At 37.4% G+C, this 22045-nt stretch overlaps 1 long non-coding RNA gene across 1 annotated transcript in view; it reads left to right on the top strand.

Moving 5' to 3' along the window:
• Positions 1–15624, top strand: part of LOC136792944 (uncharacterized) — a 197544-nt gene extending 181920 nt beyond the window's left edge. The window contains exon 3 of the long non-coding RNA XR_010837588.1: positions 12518–15624. This is a non-coding gene — a long non-coding RNA (uncharacterized lncRNA). The remainder of the gene's footprint in view (positions 1–12517) is intronic.
• The last annotated feature ends 6421 nt before the right edge of the window (positions 15625–22045 follow it).

The raw sequence follows: 22045 nt of genomic DNA on the forward strand, positions 1-22045 counted from the left end.
TTTAAAACTCATTTAATTAATCTGAATAACTCGTATTACAAAACCAGAAAACAAAAGAACCAAAAAAAAAAAGGGGAAGCTTCCCTGGTGGCGCAGTGGTTGAGAGTCCGCCTGCCGATGCAGGAGATAATGGGCTCGTGCCCCGGTCCGGGAAGATCCCACATGCCACGGAGCAGCTGGGCCCGTGAGCCATGGCCGCTGAGCCTGCGCGTCCGGAGCCTGTGCTCCGCAAAGGGAGAGGCCACAGCAGTGACAGGCCCGCATACCGCAAAAAAAAAAAAAAAAAAAAGGGAAAAACTATAGATTAATTTCATTTACAAACATTAAGTACAAACATCTCAAGTTAAATATTCACAAATTATAGCCAGCAACCTTTTCAGAGAATAATATAAATGACCAGGATTTATTCTGGAAGTGTAATAATGGTTTCACATTGGTAAATCTCTTTATATAATTCAGCCAGATTAACACATTTAGAGATATTATACACTTATCTCATTACAAAAAAGGAATTTCTCACGAATCAATATCATTATTAATAGAGGCAAACTAGGAATAAATAGGTTCCTCCGTGATTTAGTTAAGAAAATTGTCAAAAAACTTAGCAAACATCATAATGGTGAAACATTAAAACCATTCCCACTTAAGTCTTGACCAAAATAAGAATGTCTAACACCATCATGGCTACTAAAACTGGACATCTACCAATGCAACAAGGCAATAAAAGAAAACAGTTATAAATTTTAGAACAAGAGCCTCAAACTTTTATTACTTGCATATAATAGAATTGTCTGAGGGATGGAATGTAACAATAATTTTAGCAAAGCAGGTTGATAAAATGTCAACATACAAAATCAATCACTTTACAAGTAAAAACCTAATTAGAAAAATGAAAGAGAAAAAATCTGACTCAATAGCAATAAAAAATATTTAAAACCCATGAGCAAACTTAGCAGAATGCACGTGACCTTTATAGAGAAAATTATATGACTATGCTGAAGTATATATAGCAAAGTTTAAATAAGCATCAGGACAAAAAACTCAATACTGTAAAGATAATTATACCCGAATAAATATGTAAATTAAATGCAATTCTAAGTAAAATCCCAACAAGATTTTTAAAATCAAAGTTACGAGTTTCTTTTAAAATTCATCTCAAAGAGAAAACATGCAAAGTTATCCTAAAAAGAAAAAATTGAGAAAGATAAACAATGAGAGTGTATGTTGGGAAGGATGGTCGTTCCTTTGTTTTGTATTTTTCCTTAGAGAAGAGAGAATTTCTGCTTCTCCTTGTAGGGGGAGATATTATTGGGGTAAATACTCTGAGAAAATGGGTTTGGGATGCTGGCATTCTCCTCCTTAAGCTGGTTGAGTAATTGCTTTGCAGATCTTATCCTCCTTACAGTTAGATCCTAAGATCTAGATCTGTAGGGAAGAAAAAGAAAGCCTCACTTTGGCTCCAGACCAGACTACATCCTCTTATACAATATTTTAGAAGTTCTATATTTTCAAGAGGTTACAGGACAGTACCCAGCCAATGTAAACCAGATGCTATACAATTTCATCCTTATCAGACTCTAAGTGTCTATTATCATTTTTTGAGAAATCAGAGAGAAGAATGGTGAGTAATAAGCAACCCCATATCTCCAGTAAGGAAGTTGCCTTATGGAATTTCAGAATGAGCCCCAAAGCAAGAAGATACCTGTTAGGGGCTTCCCTGGTGGGAATAATCTCCTAATTCCTTTAATAAAGCTGTTGGTGTTTTACATTTGTATTTGATTATTTAATCATCCAAAAGTTGTTTTATGCTTGCTATGAATAGAAATATAACTTTTTAAAATAGATATCAGATTACCTCAACACCATTTTCTCATTATTTGAAATTCTAATTGTGTCTTAAATTAACAGGTATCTTCTTTTTTTTTTTTTTAAAGTCATTACTGATTTTTATTTATTTATTTATTTATTTATTTTTTGCGGTACGCGGGCCTCTCACTGTTGTGGCCTCTCCCGTTGCAGAGCACAGGCTCCGGACACGCAGGCTCAGCGGCCATGGCTCACGGGCCCAGCCGCTCCACGGCCTGTGGGATCTTCCCGGACCAGGGCTCAAACCTGTGTCCCCTGCATTGACAGGCAGATTCTTAACCACTGTGCCACCAGGGAAGTCCTCTAACTTTTAAATGGATCACTGAGTTTAGTTGGTTCACTACTTTAAAACAAAGGAAACATAATTTGGCTCATAAGCAATTTCTTGATAAGCCTCTAATCTAGCCTTGTCCATCAGTCCAGTATTACCTTCATTGATGGTTAGTTTCCCATGGTGGTTCCTGGTGTCCTAACCTGTCTACATACTTTAGGCAGGAACATCACAATCTGTCAGAAGCTCTAGAAGTGTTCCTCCAAAAGCAAAGGGTCTTCTTATGGTCACTGGAAAGACCTCCTTGTCTCCTCTGTAGAGGTATACACCTCTTCCCCAGTGACAAGTTCTGCATACCAATGGGAGACAGTGGTGGTGAACACCTTTAGTTAAGCCACTTAAAGGTCCTGGCACTATTCTCTTAGACAAGGGTGGCTGCTCTTCTTTTCACTACAAAGTCACTCAAATGACACTTCCCAGAATAACGTAAATCTTCTTCAACTATGCTCTCTCTCTTCCTCCAGAAAGAGATGCATCGGGTAAATGATGCTTTGAAAAACTTAACATTCTGTCTACTAATCCCCCAAACACATGATGACTGGTAGAAAAGCCATTCGTTTAAAGAAATGCAGACAACTGGCAAATACAAAATGTGTCCTCCCTTCTTACAGAGAAAGAGTTAAGGGATAACAACCTCTAACTTCAAGAGCAAGGTTACTTTATCCAGTTGAGAGAGTAGGCACTGTTTTTATAGAGTAATGAACCACATTTTTTTCTGCCCCACAGAATTCTAATTCTGTCAAGTATGGTAAGACAGATGATCCTATTTAAAATTATATTTTACAAAGCAAAACAGATATAACTCAGTAACTGTGCATCTAATTGACTTAATTGCCTCATTTATCACATGACTTAAGTGAGCTGATGTTTTCTACTCTGCTTCACCCATGTAATTCTTGTAATATAAGAGCTGAGACATGGTGCCAGGCGTGAGCGAGAAATCCTCTCTCCTGAGAAAAGATATCATTGGAGTGATGTTGGCTTTGGGTTCCAGTTTATTGAAAAATCAATGTCCATTTGTGCGACTAACACATATGGCTTTCTTCCAGCCTGATGATGGCTCTGGGAGGCTGACTATCACCGAATGAAGTCAGATCAGCTTACCCAGCACCCGAGTTACAGTTGGCAAAGTGACTTTGTCATTAAAATCCGGTTTATCATTCCTATTGGTGTTTTTCTTCCCATTTCAAACCCTCCTATCCATTTCTCCAGAACCCACAGTATTGTTTTTCTCTCTGTAGATAACAGACCAATGGCTCCAAATTTTAACATTTCAAAGGGACTCAGTATGATGTTTGGTGCTCAAAGGATAAACAACTTTTTCATATGTCTGTTTCTCTCATTAGAGGCAGGAAAATACACATATATGTATATAGTCCTACTTAGTCTTGACTCAAAATAGACATTTTTACAAGTCAGAGCCAGCTTTGTAACAGGCTCAATTGAAATTTGTCAGCCTAGCTGTCTCGGGTAAATCAACAAGGTTAAGTTTGTCTAATGTGTTGTTATGTTCCAATAAACAGAGTCCAGCTGACATTTTTCGTGGGCTTTTTAAAAAAATTAATTACCAGTAAAGTAACACCATTTCCCTATTTATTAAATGGAGTGGCAATCTAAATTGCAGTGCTGGGTTTTGTTCCCCCCAGTGTTCTCTTTCTCTGGAGAATACCCCCAGAGTGATAGTCACTGGCAACAGAAGCTCTGGCAAAGCAGTGGGTTTTTTTCCCCCTTGAAATCTGCCAAGAGTAACAAATAATTCTGTCAGAAAGTGCCAGCTCAGCCACTAACCATGGTTACTAGGTTCTTACTTGGGTCCATCACGTGAAGACCTCCCTCTCTATTAGTTTGGAATGTTTTGATTGCAGGTAACAAAAACTACCTGGCTAATGTTAGGAAAAAAGAAAAAGAAAAAAGTGTATAAATTTGCAAGGATACCAAGGACATCACAAAATCAATGGGAGGACAGAAAACCAGGAATGGAGACTGGGTGTGAACCAAGGCACTTCTGTTCGTTTATGCCAAGAGGGAGGAAGTCAAGTCTTTAGCCCAAGCAGAATCTTGTAGAGCTGCTGCTGCTGTGAATGAATTGAAATGGTCCCTTTTGTTTTGTGTCCCTTGCTAAAGAGTCACTGTCCCATGTTGGAGTCTCTGGTTGACTGAGACTGGAACATTTGCTTCTATTCTGGCTGATCGTGCTCCAAAGAAAAAAGAAAGATCATTGGATGGTAATCCAGCGATCTCTGGTTTCTCCCAATAAGGAAAGGGGTGTTGGTGGGGAACTGCCCTATGTAACAAATGTCCTCTACACTCAGAAGATGAGCACCTAAATAGAAGATGTGAAGGAAAACTGCTGGAGAGGTTACAGTTTCTCAACTGTTCGGCATATGCCTGGAACCCCCAGAACTTGTCAAAACAAGATTTTCGAAACAGAATATATGGTCATGTGTGCTCAGCATTCCTATGGAGTTGAAATCTAAAATAAGGATCTAAAGTTTGCAATACAGCAGGTCTTAACTGGTGTTAATAAACTGGAGAAGTGATCCATGGACATTTTGAACGATTCAAGGTCACTGAAATCTTGACAAATGATCTTTACATGAGAGAGAGTCATGTAAAGAATCTTACATAAAGAGACATGTAAAATGGTTCCTGTAAGAAACATAGTAAATAGGGAACAAAAAGACAGAGGAATAAGCTAGTTAGGTAGTAGAATCTCCAATAAAAATCTTAAAGTTAGGATGAAATATAAATAGGACATAAATTCACAGTGTTGTGAAGTTGTAGTAAGGCATATCACCACATGGTTTTAGGATATATTACATATATATATGGAAGTCCCATATATATATATTCCATACTTCTATGTGACTAAATTCAGTGAATACTTTTCAGTCTTTATTTTACTTCAGGCTCAGCAGCATCTCAACACATTGTACAGTTATCTCCTTTTCTTAAAAAATTAATTTTTATTGGAGTATAGTTGATTTACAATGTTGTGTTAGTTTCTGCTGTACTGCAAAGTGAATCAGTTATACATGTTTCTGACTCTCTTCTTCTTGAAACACCCCTGTCTTAGTCAACTTGGGCTCTGTAATGAAATACCACAGATTAACTGGCTTAACCAACAGAAATGTATTTTCTTACAGTTTTGGAAGCTGAGAGTCCAAGATCAAGGTCCTGGTAGTTTTGATTCCTGGTGAGAACCCTCTTCCTGGCGTTTAGAGGTCCCCCATCTTGCTGTGTGTTCACATGACCTCTTCTTTGTTTAAACAGAGAGAGAGAGAGAGAGAGAGAGAGAGAGAGAGAGAGAGAGAGCTCTGGTGTCTTTCTCATCATATAAGAGCATTAATCCCATCAGGGGCTCCACCTTCATGACCTCATCTAAATCTGATTACCTCCCAAAGCCCCCACCTCCAAATATCATTACATTGGGGATTCTGACTTCAACCTATGGATTTCGGGAGGACATATTCAATCCATAACAACTCCCTTCTTCAGCTGGCCACACTTGCATGGTTATCCTCCCCCCTCACTGACCACTCCTGTTCTGTTTCCTTTCCATTGTTATCCATTCCTACTTCCAGTCCTCTCTTCCTATTCTTCTTGCTATTCCTGGATGATCTTATCCATGCCCACATTTAATAGGCACTGAGAAGCAGATGTCTCATGAATTTACCCCTATACACACCTCTAATTTTTAAGTTCAGTTTAATCTACAAAATTATTTGATATCACTTCTTGGGACATCAATAATACTTCAAAATGAAAATGTCAAAACTGAACTTATAACCTGCTCCTTCCCCGCCTCAAAAAAACCCTAACCAACCAACCTACATACATACATGCATACATGCATATAGAAACAAATACCCAATCTTTTCCAGCATCCTCTGTTACCAGGATGGCACCACTATGAATCAAATTGCAATTTTACATTTATTAGCATGATTAGTACCTATTAGTTTATTAGTCAGTCAGTCAAATATTAATTGTACATCTCCTATCTGCTCCAGATTGTTCAAAACTCTGGGAAAACAGCTGTCAGCTAGACAGACAGAGTCCCCCCTATATTAAGGATATATGATATACTTTTGGGAAACAGAAAATAAAAAATAAATAGGGTAATGTGGTGAGTGTGACTGAAAGGACTGCTATAGCTAGGGGAGCCCACTGTGAAAAGGTACTAAATGATTTGAAACTTGAATGATGAAAAGATTACCTTGTTGAGAAGAATATTCAAGCAGAAGGAGCAACAACTGTAAAGGTCTTGAGCTGGAGATGAGTTTTACATGTTCTAGGAGCCAAATGTAAACCAGTGTGGCTGTAGTACAGTGTAAGAGAGGGATAATGGAGGGAGATGGGGTTGGAAATATCTGTAAGACAATGATATTCATATTAGACCTTTGGAGTAAAAAAGAAGTGAAACAACAACAAAAAAAGAAAGCGGGGCTTCCCTGGTGGCGCAGTGGTTGAGTCCGCCTGCCGATGCAGGGGAAATGGGTTTGTGCCCCGGCCCGGGAAAATCCCACGTGCCTTGGAGCGGCTAGGCCCGTGAGCCATGGCCGCTGAGCCTGCGCGTCCAGAGCCTGTGCCCCGCAACGGGAGAGGCCACAACATGAGAGGCCCGCATACCGCAAAAAAAAAAAAAAAAAAAAAAAAAAAGCGGAGTTAGCACTTGAAGGAAAATACTGGCTTTTAATTGTACTCCCTGAAACATGAGGGAAAGAGAACTGGCTTGGCATATCCTCAATCTTGAAATCTACTTTCATACTCTCCCCTTTTTAGGGGAAGTTTGGAGGCAGGTGTGGGCCTTTAACCGATGTAAAGGACAAAAACTGATGAGTTCAGAAAATTGTGAGAGGACTGGAAATTTTGGCTAATATGTTCCTTCTATACAAGGGATTGAACATAGGAATTCTATTGACGTCTAATTGCTGGCATGTGCAAGCTGATAAGTGTTACCAAATGCCTTCCTATATAAGTATGGGGTGGTGTGGAAAGAAATATTTTTCTGTTGGCTAAATGGTGAAAGCAGTAATCTATTAAGAGAATTATTCTCAGAGACTGAATGCTAATTGATTTTATGTGCATGTCAAGAAGCCAATCAATGGCAAGCTTGTAGCAAAATAGCAGAGCAAAGAATAATATACGTAGAAGATTGGAGTCAAATGTGGAAAACATATGACCTTATCACTGAAAATATCTAGTTTAATGAACATAATTTTTTACTGGTTCGGCACCCATAAACTCTGATGGAGTCTCTTCAGTTTCACTCTGAAAAATTGGAGATACATGTAAGTTTTTTAAACTGAAGGAAACCAACCTTATAACTTCATAACCTTAAAATTTTTTATTGAAGTGAAATTTATATAATATAAAATTAACAATTTTAAAGTGGGTAATTCAGTGGCATTTAATATGATCACAATGTTGTGTAACTATCACTATCTAGTTTAGAACTATATAGTTCCAAAAAGTGAAAACAACCTAAATGTCCATCAACGGATAAATGAATAAACAAAATGTGATATATCCATACAATTGAATATTATTCAGTCATAAAAGTGTGAAGTACTGATACATCCAGCAATGTGGATAAACTTAGTAATCATGCTAAGTGAAAAAAAAAGACACAATAGGTCACATATTACATAATTTCATTTATATGATCTGTCCAAAGTAGGCAAATCCATAGAAACTTTATAATTTCTTATATGGTGAGCAAAGCCTGATTTTTCCTTTAAGAATTGTGATAATTTTGTAACTATAGGGTCAGTACCTTATTCATCAGTTTTGTCTGTCCATAACATAGTTCCTGGAACAAAGAGAGAGAGCCCACTGTATCAGTTAAGGTTCTTATCAGATTATCAGAGAAGATGACCAGGATAAATATATGAATATATCTATAAATATATAGGTATATATTTTTAATAGGCATTTATCATAAAGTTTTGACCGTACACAGTTATGGAAACAGGAGAAACAGTGTATGTGAAGTTCAGTGTCTGAGTCTAGTGCTGGAACCTGATGTCCACAGGCAGATGGTTGGGAAGGGAAGATGGTTGTGGAGTGGGGGAAAAAAGGCCAAACTGGAACCCGCAGGTCTGAGCTGGAACCGTTAAGAATGAACTGGAACCTGTATGGGTCCCTTACTACCTCCAAGTTTCAAACTTTGATGATGAGAGTTTTCTTCAGGAGAAGCTGCTGCCCCTTTGTCACATTGTTAAACACACATCTGGGCCAGGAGTTGGAGAACTCAGAGCAAGAAATGCAGTAGGATCTGGAGGAGTTAAGCATCTGGCTGCTGACACCCTCCAGCCAAGAAGCCAGGGGGTCAGCACCACCAGGCAGGAGCTGCAACAGTGCCTTGTGCTGCACCAACCTTGTCAGCACCAGAAGCTAGCTGAGAACTGATCACATGAGGGAAATGTGGATTCTGGGAAATGTAGTCCCAGTTTAGCTAAATTGACACAACACAAATCTCCCACAGTTACCAGGAATGCTTATGGAAGAAATGACTAAACCAGTGCAAGAAACAATGCTTCAGCAAGGATTTTTGTACCTTCCTTGCCTGCGGAGTGTGTGAGAAGTATTTTCTAAAGCCAGAAAATGGATTGGGCACTGAACCAGCATTGTTGTTTCATTATATCTTCACAACATCCCTATGACATAAATATAATTATAATTTTTATATTTATATATTTTATAATTATAATTTTTATTACCATTACAAAGGTAAAGTGAGAGTGGCACAGATTGTTAAAGAGCAATAGGTACTTAGCCTAGGGAGCAAATAACCCATCTACAAAACCAAATTTAGATCTATCTCATTATACAGCCCATGCTCTGTCCACTATACCACACTGCCCCCCACAGGCCCACCTTGATCTCCATTTTGTGTATAGTGACGTTTTCTGCTTCTTTCTTCTCTTTCCATCTCCCTCCCTGCCCCTCCCCTGCCAAAAAAAGGGAGGGTCATCCTTTTCTTCCCAGGTAATTGTTATTATGGATGACCCAGCTTTTTCAGTGGTGCCTGTCAAACATGGTATGAGGCTCAGCATCAGAAAATGGGCCTTCTCTTTTCCCTCTTAGTGTATTATTCTCTCTCCTGGTCTCTGTGCTCTTGTCCCTGCTATTGAATCCACTTCCATCTCCTGCTACCAATAAGCTACCATGAAGTCATGAACAAGTCAGATTCTGAGACATTTTTTGTTCATCTGTTTGTCGATGGGTCTCACGAATCTCCACGAAAAAGTATGTCATTTTGCAATGACCAAATACTTGATATTATCACAAAAAGGCTTAATATATATTAGGCAGATTAAAGATTTGTGTGCATTATTTGCCTAAGATGAGGTATAAAATTGTTAGTAGCTAATGTTTTTTCGCACTTTAGAACCATGAGCATGGTTCTGAGCTAAGAGTTTTATATTCATTATCTTATTAATCTAAGTGACCACCCAATGGAAGAAGTAATTGTATATTAAGATTTTTTAAAAATTAGAGTATATTGCTTTACAGTGTTGTGTTAGTTTCTGCTGTACAATGAAGTGAATCAGCTCTATGTATGCATATATCCCCTCCCTCTTGGACCTCCCTCCACCCCACGCCCCATCCCACCCATCTAGGTCATCACAGAGCACCGAGCTGAGCACCCTGTGATATACAGCAGGTTCCCACTAGCTATCTATTTTACGCATGGTAGTGTATATAAGTCTGTCCTAATCTACCAATTTGTCCCAGGCTCCCCTTCCCCACCGTGTCCACGTGTGTGTTCTCTATGTCTACATCTCTATTCCTGCCCTGCAGATAGGTTCATCCATACCATTTTTCTAGATTCTACATATATGCACTAATATACAATATTTGTTTTTCTTCTTCTGGCTTACTTCATTCTGGATGACAGACTCTAGGTCCATTCACATCTCTACAAATGACCCAATTTCTTTCCTTTTTATGGCTGAGTGATATTCTGTTGTATATATGTACCACATCTTCTTTATCCATTCATCTGTTGTTGAACATTTAGGTTGTTTCCATGTCCTGACTATTGTAAATAGTGCTGCAATGAACATTGGGGTACATGTGTCCTTTTGAATTATGGTTTTCTCAGGGTGTATGCCCAGTAGTGGGATTGCTGGCTCATATGGTAGTTCTATTTTTAGTTTTTTAAGGAACGTCCATACTGTTCTCCACAGTGGCTGTATCAATTTACATTCCCACCAACAGTGCAAAAGGATTCTCTTTTCTCCACACCCTCTCCAGCATTTATTGTTTGTGGACATTCTGACCGGTGTGAGGTGATACCTCATTGTAGTTTTGATTTGCATTTATCTAATAATTGGTGATGTTGAACATCTTTTCATGTTCCTCTTGGATCTGTATGTCTTCCTTGGTGAAATGTCTGTTTAGGTCTTCCTTTTTAATTGGGTTGTCTGTTTTTTTAATATTGAACTCCATGAGCTGTTTGTATAATTTGGAGATTAATCCTTTGTCTGTTGCTTTGTTTGCAAATATTTTCTCCCATTCTGAGGGTTGTCTTTTTGTCTTGTTTATGGTTTCCTTTGCTGTGCAAAAGCTTTGAAGTTTCATTAGGTCCCATTTGTTTATTTTTGTTTTTATTTTCATTACTATAGGAAATGGGTCAAAAAAGGTATTGCTGTGGTTTATGTCAATGAGTGTTTTTCCTATGTTTTCCTCTAAAAGTTTTATAATGTCTGGTCTTACATTTAAATCTTTCATCCATTTGGAGTTTATTTTTGTGTATGGTGTTAGGTAGTATTCTAATTTCATTCTTTTACATGTAGCTGTCCAGTTTTCCCAGCACCACTTATTGAAGAGGCTGTCTTTTCCCCATTGTATGTTCTTGTCTCCTTTGTCATAAATTAGGTGACCATATGTTTGTGGGTTTATCTCTGAGCTTTCTATCCTGTACCATTGATCTATATTTCTGGTTTTTTGTGTGTGCCAGTACCATACTGTCTTGATTACTGTAGCTTTGTAGTATACTTTGAATTCAGGGAGCCTGATTCCTCCAGCTCCATTTTTCTTTCTCAAGATTGCTTTGGCTCTTCGGGGTCTTTTGTGTTTCCATACAAATTGTATAAATTTTTGTTCTAATTCTGTGAAGAATGCCATTGATAATTTGATAGGGATTGCATTGAATCTGTAGATTGCTTTGAGAAGTATAGTCATTTTCACAATATTGATTCTTCCAATCTAAGAACATGGTACATTTCTCCATCTGTTTATGTTGTCTTTGATTTCTTTCATCAGTGTTTTATAGTTTTCTGAGTACAGGTCTTTTGCGTCCTTAGGTAGGTTTATTCCTAGGTACTTTATACTTTTTGTTACCGTGGTAAATGGGATTGTTTCCTTAATTTCTGATTTTTCGTTGTTAGTGTATAGGAATGGAAGATTAAAGATTAAAGGCAGATTAAAGAATTGTGTACATTATTTGCTAAGATGAGGTGTAAAATTGTTAGTAGCTAATGTTTTTTAGCAGTATAGAACCATGAGCATGGTTCTGAGCTAAGAGTTTTATATTCATTATCTTATTAATCTAAGTGACCACCCAATGGAAGAAGTAATTATATATTGAGATTTTTTTTAATAAAAAGTATGAGGCTTAAAGAAGCTATAAAAACTTGCTTAAGGACACAGATAGTGAATTAGGTCCATCTGATCTCAGAGCTCTTGGTCTTAATTATCATGAAATGATAAATTATGAAATCATGAAAGGATTTAAAACTCCTTAGCAAATTCTTCCTGTTATTTAACAAATATCCATTGAGTAGGCGCCTACTAGGTATTTAAGTAATAATAGCAGATTAAAACACCATGGCATGGGATAAAATGAGAAATACAGTCATAAGCATATTTTTTTGTATTCTAATAGCAGTCTTTAAAGTCAGTTTCTGAAAAACATAGTAACATTTAATGAATGAAAACCTTTTTGAAGGATCTCTCCAAAAGACTGATTTTGTTTTAGTAGATAGGAATTAAGTAAATCTTAAAACTGCAAGTTTCTGACTGAATTTTTTAAATTCAAGCTTTTGTCTGCAAAATTTATGTACAAAAGACAAGCTAGCACAAAATAGGTTTTATTTTCATAAGTTTTTGTTGCAGTGCACTGTGAAGATAGGGACCTATAGAATGGAAGACTCCAACATATGGGAGCAAAATGCTCATGGAGATTTCTGTGCTAGCACAGCAGATCCCCTCTCAGACTCTTTTAGATTGTACTTTTGCTATTTGTACTATCATTTCCACTCTCTCTTTCCTAATTTTTTTTCCTTTTCGTGTTTTATCTTTCCACAGTGGGAAAGCTATGAACCTCTACTGGACTGGGAAATTACATTATTTAGAGAATGCAGAGCGCAAGAATGCTGGAGACCTAGCTAACGTGATCTTCTCTAAGGTCTGTTATCTATTTGTTTTCCCACACTACACGTTAGATTCTCGACAGCAATTGCCAGTGGATATCCACTGTCTAGGGTTCTACCAGAGTGATTCTTTAACCTAGAGCTTCTTTGAGACAGTAGAGTCACAGAGATGACTCCTCCACAACATAGGATAAAGAACTGTGTCTGGTTTAACATGCTTTTGTGGATATTGCATTATATATGACACGCAGATGGGTTCTGGTACAGACATCAATTCCTCCTTTACCATGTGAATGAATTTGGCTTGGTGTGGCTCAGAGCATAATCTTTTGTAATGGTTTGGGTTTTGTTTTCTTTCTTTGTACAGGATCTACTCCTCTTTCTTGTTGGTTTTTGTTTGTTTGTTTGTTTTGTTTTAAATGTTATTACCTGAAATCCTGTTTGCAAGTATACTCAAATTTTACTTTATCAACTGAATTGCTTAAAGGGAAGTTACTTCCTTCAGTCTTTGTGAAGGTGATCTACTACCAGTTATCCCTTACCCTGGAGATAGGTCCTGAGTGCCTGGTCTCTGTGTCTTTTGTTTGCTTATTTTCCCTTTTTAATCTTGAAGGTCTGTGTCCTGTCTGTGCTGTGGTAATACTTTCCATGTATTGAATAGTTTCCATGTACTACCTCTAACTTTCACAGTAATCTTGCAGAGTGGTATGATTACTCTGTTTTACAGATAAAAAACTAAGACTCCAAGAAATTCAATGACTTTTCTAGGGTCACACATCAGGATTTAAATCTATATCTGTGTGACTTTAAAGCTCTGAGTGACTTTGAGTGAGAAAAGTAACTATTACAATGGAAGTAAATATATAATGGAGGCATGGGGCTCTGCGGCTGGACTGTTTGGGCTCAAACCCTGGCTCTACCTTTATTATCGAACTAACTTTGAATAAGTTACTTGAACTTTCTTAGACATAGTTTCCTCATCTGTAGAATGGACATAAGTATATTAATTAACTTTCTGGACTATTGTGAGGACTAAATGCGATATTGCAGGTGACATCAGTGTTTAGGACAGTGGCTGGCATGTGGGAAGAGTTCAATATATGCTAGCTGCCATTACTGTTGAATTGAAAATTGGTTTATTAAACAGAACTATTGGTATCATGGCGCTTACTCGGAAGTATCAATGAAAGTCCTTCATGATTTATCAGTTCAGAGGTTTGAGAATTTAACCATTTCATACCCACTGTCATGTGGGGCCATATCTATTCTGGAAAGATATGATTTTTTAAAAAATTAGTGCTTTCCAAGCTTTGGTAATATTACTACATTTTTTTTTCTGTCCTGACTCTGTTCTTAAATATGAAGTGGACTATTCACTAGTTACCACACAATGCATGAAGTAGCCTTACCCTATAAAGCCCTATTCCTGGAAAACAACCTTGGCTTGGGTTTAGTGATTCTAAATGAGGATTAGAGTCCAGAACTGACTCCCTGGAACTGCTGACCAGACAGCAGTTCACAAATCACCCCCCAGCAGGAAGAGTTCCCGGACAAGCTGGGCAGGATCAGGGCTTTCACTTCCCATAAATCTCCCACTGGCCATTGTCCTTCTTTCTGGGAACCACCATTATTGCTTTCCATTTTCCCTCCCTCCCTCCCTCCTTTGCTCCCTCCCTCCCATCCTCTTTCCTTCCTTTCTTTTCTTTTATTAGGGAATTAAAGCAGATATCAAAACCAAAGACAAAACTAACCCTTTCATATGCCCTGTGTCTCTCATACTATGTATGCTATGTGTATATAAACTTGGAATGTTAGGACTTCAAGGGCAGGGACTTTGTCTGGTCCTGCCCTAATGATTCCTAAAAAACCCAGAACTTCACACTCTGTCAGGGTCATGTTCTCAAAACAAACAAACATATATTCATGAATGTTAATCTTACTCAGTGTTCTATGGCATTGGCCATAATACCTCAGATGTATTTGAAGAAAAATTATGTTGAAGTAATATCTATAAAAGTAATGAAAAATTGGACTTTTGATTTTGGTCGTAAAGATGATCTCTGCAAAAGAAAGAGAAGGCCTGGGTGCCTGGACCAACACTCTCCCATCTGATTTGTTGTACAACATCTATTAAATGCACAGTTGTCTTAACCACTTAAGATATTGAGGTTGATCCTAAACTGTCCTTCTTGGATTGGGTATTTCCTAGTGTTTTCCTGTATTGGAACATCTCTCACTTTGGTGAGGTGAGGCAGCCTTTCCCAGTTCTCTATTTAGCTCATTAACTGAGTTCCCCTCTGCCAGTGGTTTCCAAACACCAGTCTGTGACAAAATTTCACCAGTATGAGGTAAAATGAGAAAAATAAGGATAATGTAGGGACTTTTTCTTATGGCTAAATTTATTTAATTGAAAGAAAAGCAATTTACTCTGAGATTATATAACTGCTATATTTTTGTGACAAAGAGGTCTTTATGAAAAGATCGGCAAAAGAGGAAAATCAGGGAACCATGGCCTTAGACGCTGGGAACTGTGAAATGGGGAACTGCTCTAGGCCACACATGGTATGTGCACATGTATGTGTGTGTGTGTGTTTATGGCCAGGTACCCACCTCAAGGGACCATGTGACTGGACAGTCTTTTAAAGGAGGTTTCTAATGGCGGACTCATGGGACATGTTAGCACCAGTCAGATGGTTGCTAAAGCAGAGGAGTTCCTGAAACAGAAGGGGCACCTATTCCATCCTTACAGACAAATCTTTAATATTCTCATTGCTCTCTTAGGATGTATTTTCTTCCTCTGAGCTGCACTTGGTGTCCTTTTTAATCTGATTTCACCTGAATGAAATTGTTTCATAAGGATAGCCTTGATGAATAGTCAACAACTTAAAACAGGAAATGAATGAAAAGAAAAAATGCTTTGATGATGTTCCTAATAATAATGGTACTTTAAATGACCACCATGGCTCAAGTTTTTTAGAAAACAGAATACACAGCAAAGCTTGATTGATCATGTTTTATTGGGAAGTGCAATCTCAGGATAGCAAAAAAGAGGAAAAAAGACGTGTTTCACATACATAGTGCATTTAATCATCTTGACAGAAATTTTAAAAGTGAGTGATCTAATTAAAATTTTGAGAAGCTGCTTTTAAATGCCATTTTTGGATGTCCGTAGTGATTCCATGGTAAATAAGTGAGTGAAGTCCTCAAGAGGGTGTATGACTGGCCCAGGTCTATGTAGTTGAGAAGTGGCAGAGCTGTATTTAAAATCAGGCTTAGCTCCTGAGCTAATGGGTTTTCACCATTCCTGCAGACTGGCAGCACAGGGCTTTTAGAAAACTATCTGGGACAAAGATTATTATTCCAGTTTTAGAGAAAGAGGAAATAAAAGCATTGGAGAGCTTAGTAATCTGTCCAAAAACAAACTAACAAATTGAATCCAACAGTGTATAAAAAGAATTTTATAGGGAATTCCCTGGCAGTCCAGTGGCTAGGATTCAGTGCTTTCACTACTGGGACCTGGGGTTTGATCCCTGGTCAGGGAACTAAGATGCTGCAAGCCGTGAGATGCGGCCAAAAAAAAAAAAAAAAAGAAATTTTATACCTTGACCAACTGGGATTTATTCCATGCATGCAAGGTTAGTTCAACATTCAAAAATCAAATGATCATAATAGATGTAGAAAAAAATATTTGAAGAAATCCAACACTCATTCATAGTGAAAAAGAACTCTCAGCAAACTAGGAATAGAGGGGAACTTCTTCAACTTGATAAATAACATCTGCAAAAGCCTATCGTAAACTTCATATTTAATGGAGAGAAACTTGAAGATTTCCCACAAAGATTAGGAATAAGGCAAAGATGTCCCCTCTTACCACTTGCTTTTAACACTGTACTAAAAGTCCTCGCTAATACATTAAGACAAAAAAAGGAAATAAAAGGTATACAGATTGTGACGGAGGAAATAAAATGTCTTTGTTTGCAGGTGACTTTATTGTTCATGTAGAAAATCCGAAAGAATTGACCAAAAATTGCCTGGAATTAATAAACAATTATAACAAGTTTGCAGTATACAAAGTTAACCTACAAAAGTCAGTTGCTTTCATATATACCAGCAATGAACAAGTGGAATTTGAAATTTAAAACAATAAACATTTATATTGACACCCCAATGAAATATGTAGGTATAAATCAAACAAAGTACGTACAAGATTTTTAGAGGAAAACTACAAAACTGATGAGAGAAATCAAATAAATAAATAAACGAAGAGTTAGTCTATGTTCATGTATAGAAAGACTCAATATCATCACGATGTTGGTTCTTCCTAACTTGATCTATAGATTCAATGCAATCCCAAAGAAAAACCCAGAAAATTATTTTGCAGACTCTAGAGTTTATATGGGGAGGCAGAAGACCCAGAATAGCCAACACAGCATTGAAGAAGGAAAACAAAGTTGGAGGAATGACACTACCCAAATGCAAGACTTGCTATAAATCTACATGAATCAAAATAATGTGGTATTGGGGAAAGAATAGTCAGATCAGTGGAACAGAATAGAGAGCTCAGAGATAGGCCCACACACAAATATAGGTGACTGATCTTTGACAAAGGAGAAAAGGCAATACAATGTAGCAAAGATCATATTTTCAACAAATGATGCTAAAACAACTGGGCATTCACATGCAAAAAAAAAAAAATGAATGTAGACATAGAGTTTATACACTTCACAAAAGTTAACTCAAAATGGATAATAGACTTAAATGTAAAATGAAAAACTATAAAACTCCTAGAAGATAACATAGGAATATAGATCTTGGGTTTAGCCATGACTTTTTAGGTACAATATCAAAGACATGATCCATGAAATAACTAAATTAATTTCTAAGTACAACTTTTCTGTGAGTCTAAAACTACCTAAAAAAATAAAGTCTGGGGCTTCCCTGGTGGCGCAGTGGTTGAGAATCTGCCTGCCAATGCAGGGGACACGGCTTCGAGCCCTGGTCTGGGAAGATCCCACATGTCACGGAGCAACTGGGCCCGTGAGCCACAATTACTGAGCCTGCGCGTTTGGAGCCTGTGCTCCGCAACAAGAGAGGCCGCTATAGTGAGAGGCCCACGCACCGCGATGAAGAGTGGCCCCCACTTGCCACAACTAGAGAAAGCCCTCGCACAGAAGCGAAGACCCAGCACAGCCATAAATAAATAAATAAATATTTTAAAAATTAAAAATAAAGTCTGTTAAAAACCAAAAAAACTGCAACAGACAGTGAGTGTGTGGGGATAAGTTTTCTTAAAAGAGTAGTGGACACCTAGAGAGAGCACTAGACAGGGACCATGGAGAATTGCTTCTAGACCCTGCTCTACAACTAGTCAGCAGTACCTTGGGAAAATAACACCTTCTCTAAGCTTTACTTTCTCATATGAAAAAAGAAGCAGATGGAAAAAGTGTTCTCTAAGGTTCCTTTGCCACTCCCATTTGCTCAGTTTCGGAGCAAAGCAATTAAGTCTACTTTTGGAGAGTTCACATAAGTGATGGTATTCTTCAGAGCTGAACAGGTCCTCTTACCCCAAATTGTCACCTTCTCTGCCTGATGTGTCCTTTATTAGAAACTCATTTGTTTAAGTCCATCTCCCTGCACATATTTAAAGCAGAATAATCTCAGCCCTAACCTTGCTTCCTAATGTAGCTACTCTTAGGAACTATTATATCTTAAGGCATAAAGTTAATTAGTATGTATTGTGTCAGGACAGGGGCATCAGAGCAAAATCTGGTATATATCAGGTGTTCAATATATTTGTTAAGTAAACGGATGGATGAATCAGTAATTGTAAAGAAGAGGGGTGCAGGGGTAAGAGGAGCTGCAGGGGTGCAGGACTGTGTTAGGGTCATGGAAAGAGGGATGAGACCTAGAATGCTGTATAAGGAGAGACGCTCCAAAGATAGATTTACCTACTTCACACTCATGCGTGAGACTTGCCCTGGGAACGAACCCATTCCATCCCTGTTCTTTATCAATCATTCATTTAGTAAGCAACTCCCGTGTGCCAGAAACAGCACTTAGCAGTAGGGATCCAATGATGAGTGAGCCAGAGGGATGGTCTCTTTCTCACAGAGCCATTTGACTGGTTCCTTATTAAATTCCTACACAGCAGAGCAGACACCAGGCTTCCACCCACGCTCCTACTCCTGACATGCTACGTACTCACACTAAATTCAAGAAAGAGTTTAAGTGTTCCTTTCATCCAACTTCTCAACCTTTACTACTTTGAAAGCTAGCTAAAGTAAAACTTTTTCTTGGTTTCCCTATTACGAATAAATGCTGCCCCCTTCTGGAATATTGGCAGAGTATGAAAGACACTTCTAGCAGTGAAAGTTCTTATAGTTTGTGGAAGGTTTAGATTTAACTCTGGTTAGATCTCACTGTATTATCAATGGGGAATTTGATGTGTGGGAAGGTCAACTTGTATGTCTATATCTTGGAAGAGAAGAGAGTTAGTAACAACAGCGAATGAAAGAGGGGACTGAAACCTATGCTTTCAGACTTTCAGTTCATGGTCCCTCCTTTCAAGTTTACTAGACTGGAGACATAGTTATAGATGTTTTTATTGCTCCTATGTATGTATTTGCCTATATGTTTCCCCTTCATTTTTTATCACATTCAGTCCATGCTTTCATCTCTTCCCTATTTCCTTTTCCATATCGTTGTGATGGACAGATTCACCTTAAGGAATCAAAGCAGGTTAACAGCTGTCTCAACCAGTCTCCATCTGTGTATCTGTGTGTCTTCTGAATTTTTGTCTGTCTGACTGTCTGATATCTTCTATAGAGTTCTGGGTAAGGGAATATAAAGTCCACCCATTTATGAATTTAGATCTTTAAGAACAAACCACACACTGTCTTCTCTTCCACCCAGATAATTATTTAGCAAAAATTTATTGCCTACCCCCTACATGTTAGATATTGTGAATACAAAAACAAAAAAAACAAGCTCTCTGTTCTCCAGGACTTATTTTGGGGGATGACAGAAAAATAAACAAATTATCAGAGGCAGCAGCGTGATGAGACCCCTAAAAGAGGAAGTCCCAGAGAATGGAAGGAGGCATCTAACTTAGCCTGAAGGAAGGTGGAAGTTGCTTAGAGGTAGTGGTGTCTTACCTTCCAGCTTTTTGAGGATTCCATGTAAAATGAAGTATGAGTACAGATGTCAAACTGTAAGCAAAGTTTCATAGACATCCGTATTCAATTCAATTCTTCACCACTTGAGAGGCCTCAGGGATTTGCAGATCTCAAAGTAAAAGTATTGGCTGAGTGATCACTGAAGATCAAGGATATAAATATCTGATAAAATATATGAGACCAAGTTTTACAAATAAATCATTCAGAAGCATCACTTTTAATAAAATTGTGATAGCATTTAATTTTTTTTCCAACAACTTCTGTAATTGATATTCACATATTTATATAGCTTAAAGTAGCTCCGTGGTTTGTGAAGCCCTTTGCTTTATTGAAGATCTGTACTAACTTGTGATTAGCAAACTCTGTAGGCTGTTCAATAAAGAAAAAGCCAAAATAAAACTAGAAAAGATCTAAAAGTGGGAGTGGAAATCAATGAACTTATGCTTGCAAAGTGTTCTGGGAATAAAGGCTATTTATCTGTGTTAACAATGCCTTGAAACCTGCTTTAGTATATTATAGGGGAATGCACATTTCATTAAAAGAAGTTTGATTAGGAGAGAAAGAGAGGTAGTTAATTTCTGAATGGATCTTGGTCAACTTGTTTAATCCCTCCAAGATGCAGATACAGGGCTACCTCTAGCCCATATGCTGCCTTTATGCAGATTAGAAATGGCACCTGCACTCTGGGTGGGTATAGCCCCTCAGACACTAGGCTTGGTTTTGAGAATATCTTATTTCTTTGCTCAGAGAGGGTATGGTATCTTTAATCATGTTCACATTAACCGTTCATTTTCCCTAATAAGTTTTTCTCTACTACCAGCCAACTGCTTTGTTACAATGGATTACTCACTCACTGTCACAAAATGTTAACAGTTATAAACTGCCAGGTAGTCAATCAGACCTCTTTAATTCCTATTTTGTACTGAAGAACGCAATCTTGATGATTTTATAAGTATAGAACAGTAATATTACCTTAGAAAAAGTCCTCTGTTAGGGAGAAACCATGGCTGACGTCATTGAGAGGGAGAGGAGAGCATAGAATCTAAGGTTCCATTGTCTGGGAGCTTTTTGAAATGGAAAAGTATGAGAGGGAAAATGAAAGCTTGTTGTTGTAGTTCTGTATTCTTATGGACTTTTAAAACAACATTGGAGCAATTCAACATTTAATAATGTGGTATCAGTGTGAAATGGTACATTTTTCATTCTTATTTACATATATAATTTATATATTTTTAGAAATAATCAGAAAATAAATAAGCAAAAAAGAAATAATGAATGAAATGTACCTGTTACAGCATACTACAAAGATAGCTATTGATAACATTTTGTATATATACATATATCCTTGTAATCATATATGCAAAATGTCCCAATGAAAATCACACAAATTATTAATGCATATTTTGAAAATACATCAGTGTATAGATAAGCTGTTAGTTTGCTACCTTAAGTTGGTCCTCTAATATTTAAATATATTACTTTAAAATGTTTTTACTCTGATTCTCTTGATATGGGTTCTACTGAAATATTATAATGGGGATAAATATATTTTTTAAATTGGGGAGATACACAGACAAATACATATAGGCACATATATTTTTTAAATGGTATCAGCTCTCTAAATTATTTTATTTTTATTATTTTTTATCTAGGGGCTATGTCATGATCATCTACCTATTTTTCTTAATTAATATACATTCTCACTAAGTTTTTAATAGGAGTGTAGTAATCCACAATATGATTATTTATTAGACCAATCTTCCATTTTGGCAGATTTGCATTATTTAAGATTTAGCTTGATTATAAGAGCATTGACATTTCTATCCTTGTTGGCATATCTTTGTGCACTTGCCTAATTGTATTCTTATTCTGTTTCTAATCAAAGAGAAGGTACATTTTTCCAGGTGTCTTTAATTTTACAGGAAGTTATAGAATAAACTTATTGTTTTTATGTTTGATATATGTAGTTTTGTAGTGGAGTAGAATGTAAAACATGCATACAAGTTACGTATAAAACTGGAATTTCAAAGAAATTTCAGGCTGTTATCAGGCCACTTTGAGAGCGCAGAGGCTAGCAGGTGAGGGTAAGTGGAAGGATGTGTGGAAATGGGAGGAATCACATTTACTTGTATCATCAGAGTTTCTTTAACGGATAAGTTTGAGAAGCATTTAGGATAGCTCTAAACTAATTTCTAGATCAAATGGCACTTCCATTTTTATGAATTTTTATCCATCTAGCAAATGTTTCTCATCACTTTGCCCTATATCTATTTAAAACCTTGTCAATT

The sequence above is a fragment of the Kogia breviceps genome, chromosome 17 (assembly GCF_026419965.1).
Source record: "Kogia breviceps isolate mKogBre1 chromosome 17, mKogBre1 haplotype 1, whole genome shotgun sequence".
In the NCBI taxonomy this organism is placed as follows: domain Eukaryota; kingdom Metazoa; phylum Chordata; class Mammalia; order Artiodactyla; family Physeteridae; genus Kogia; species Kogia breviceps.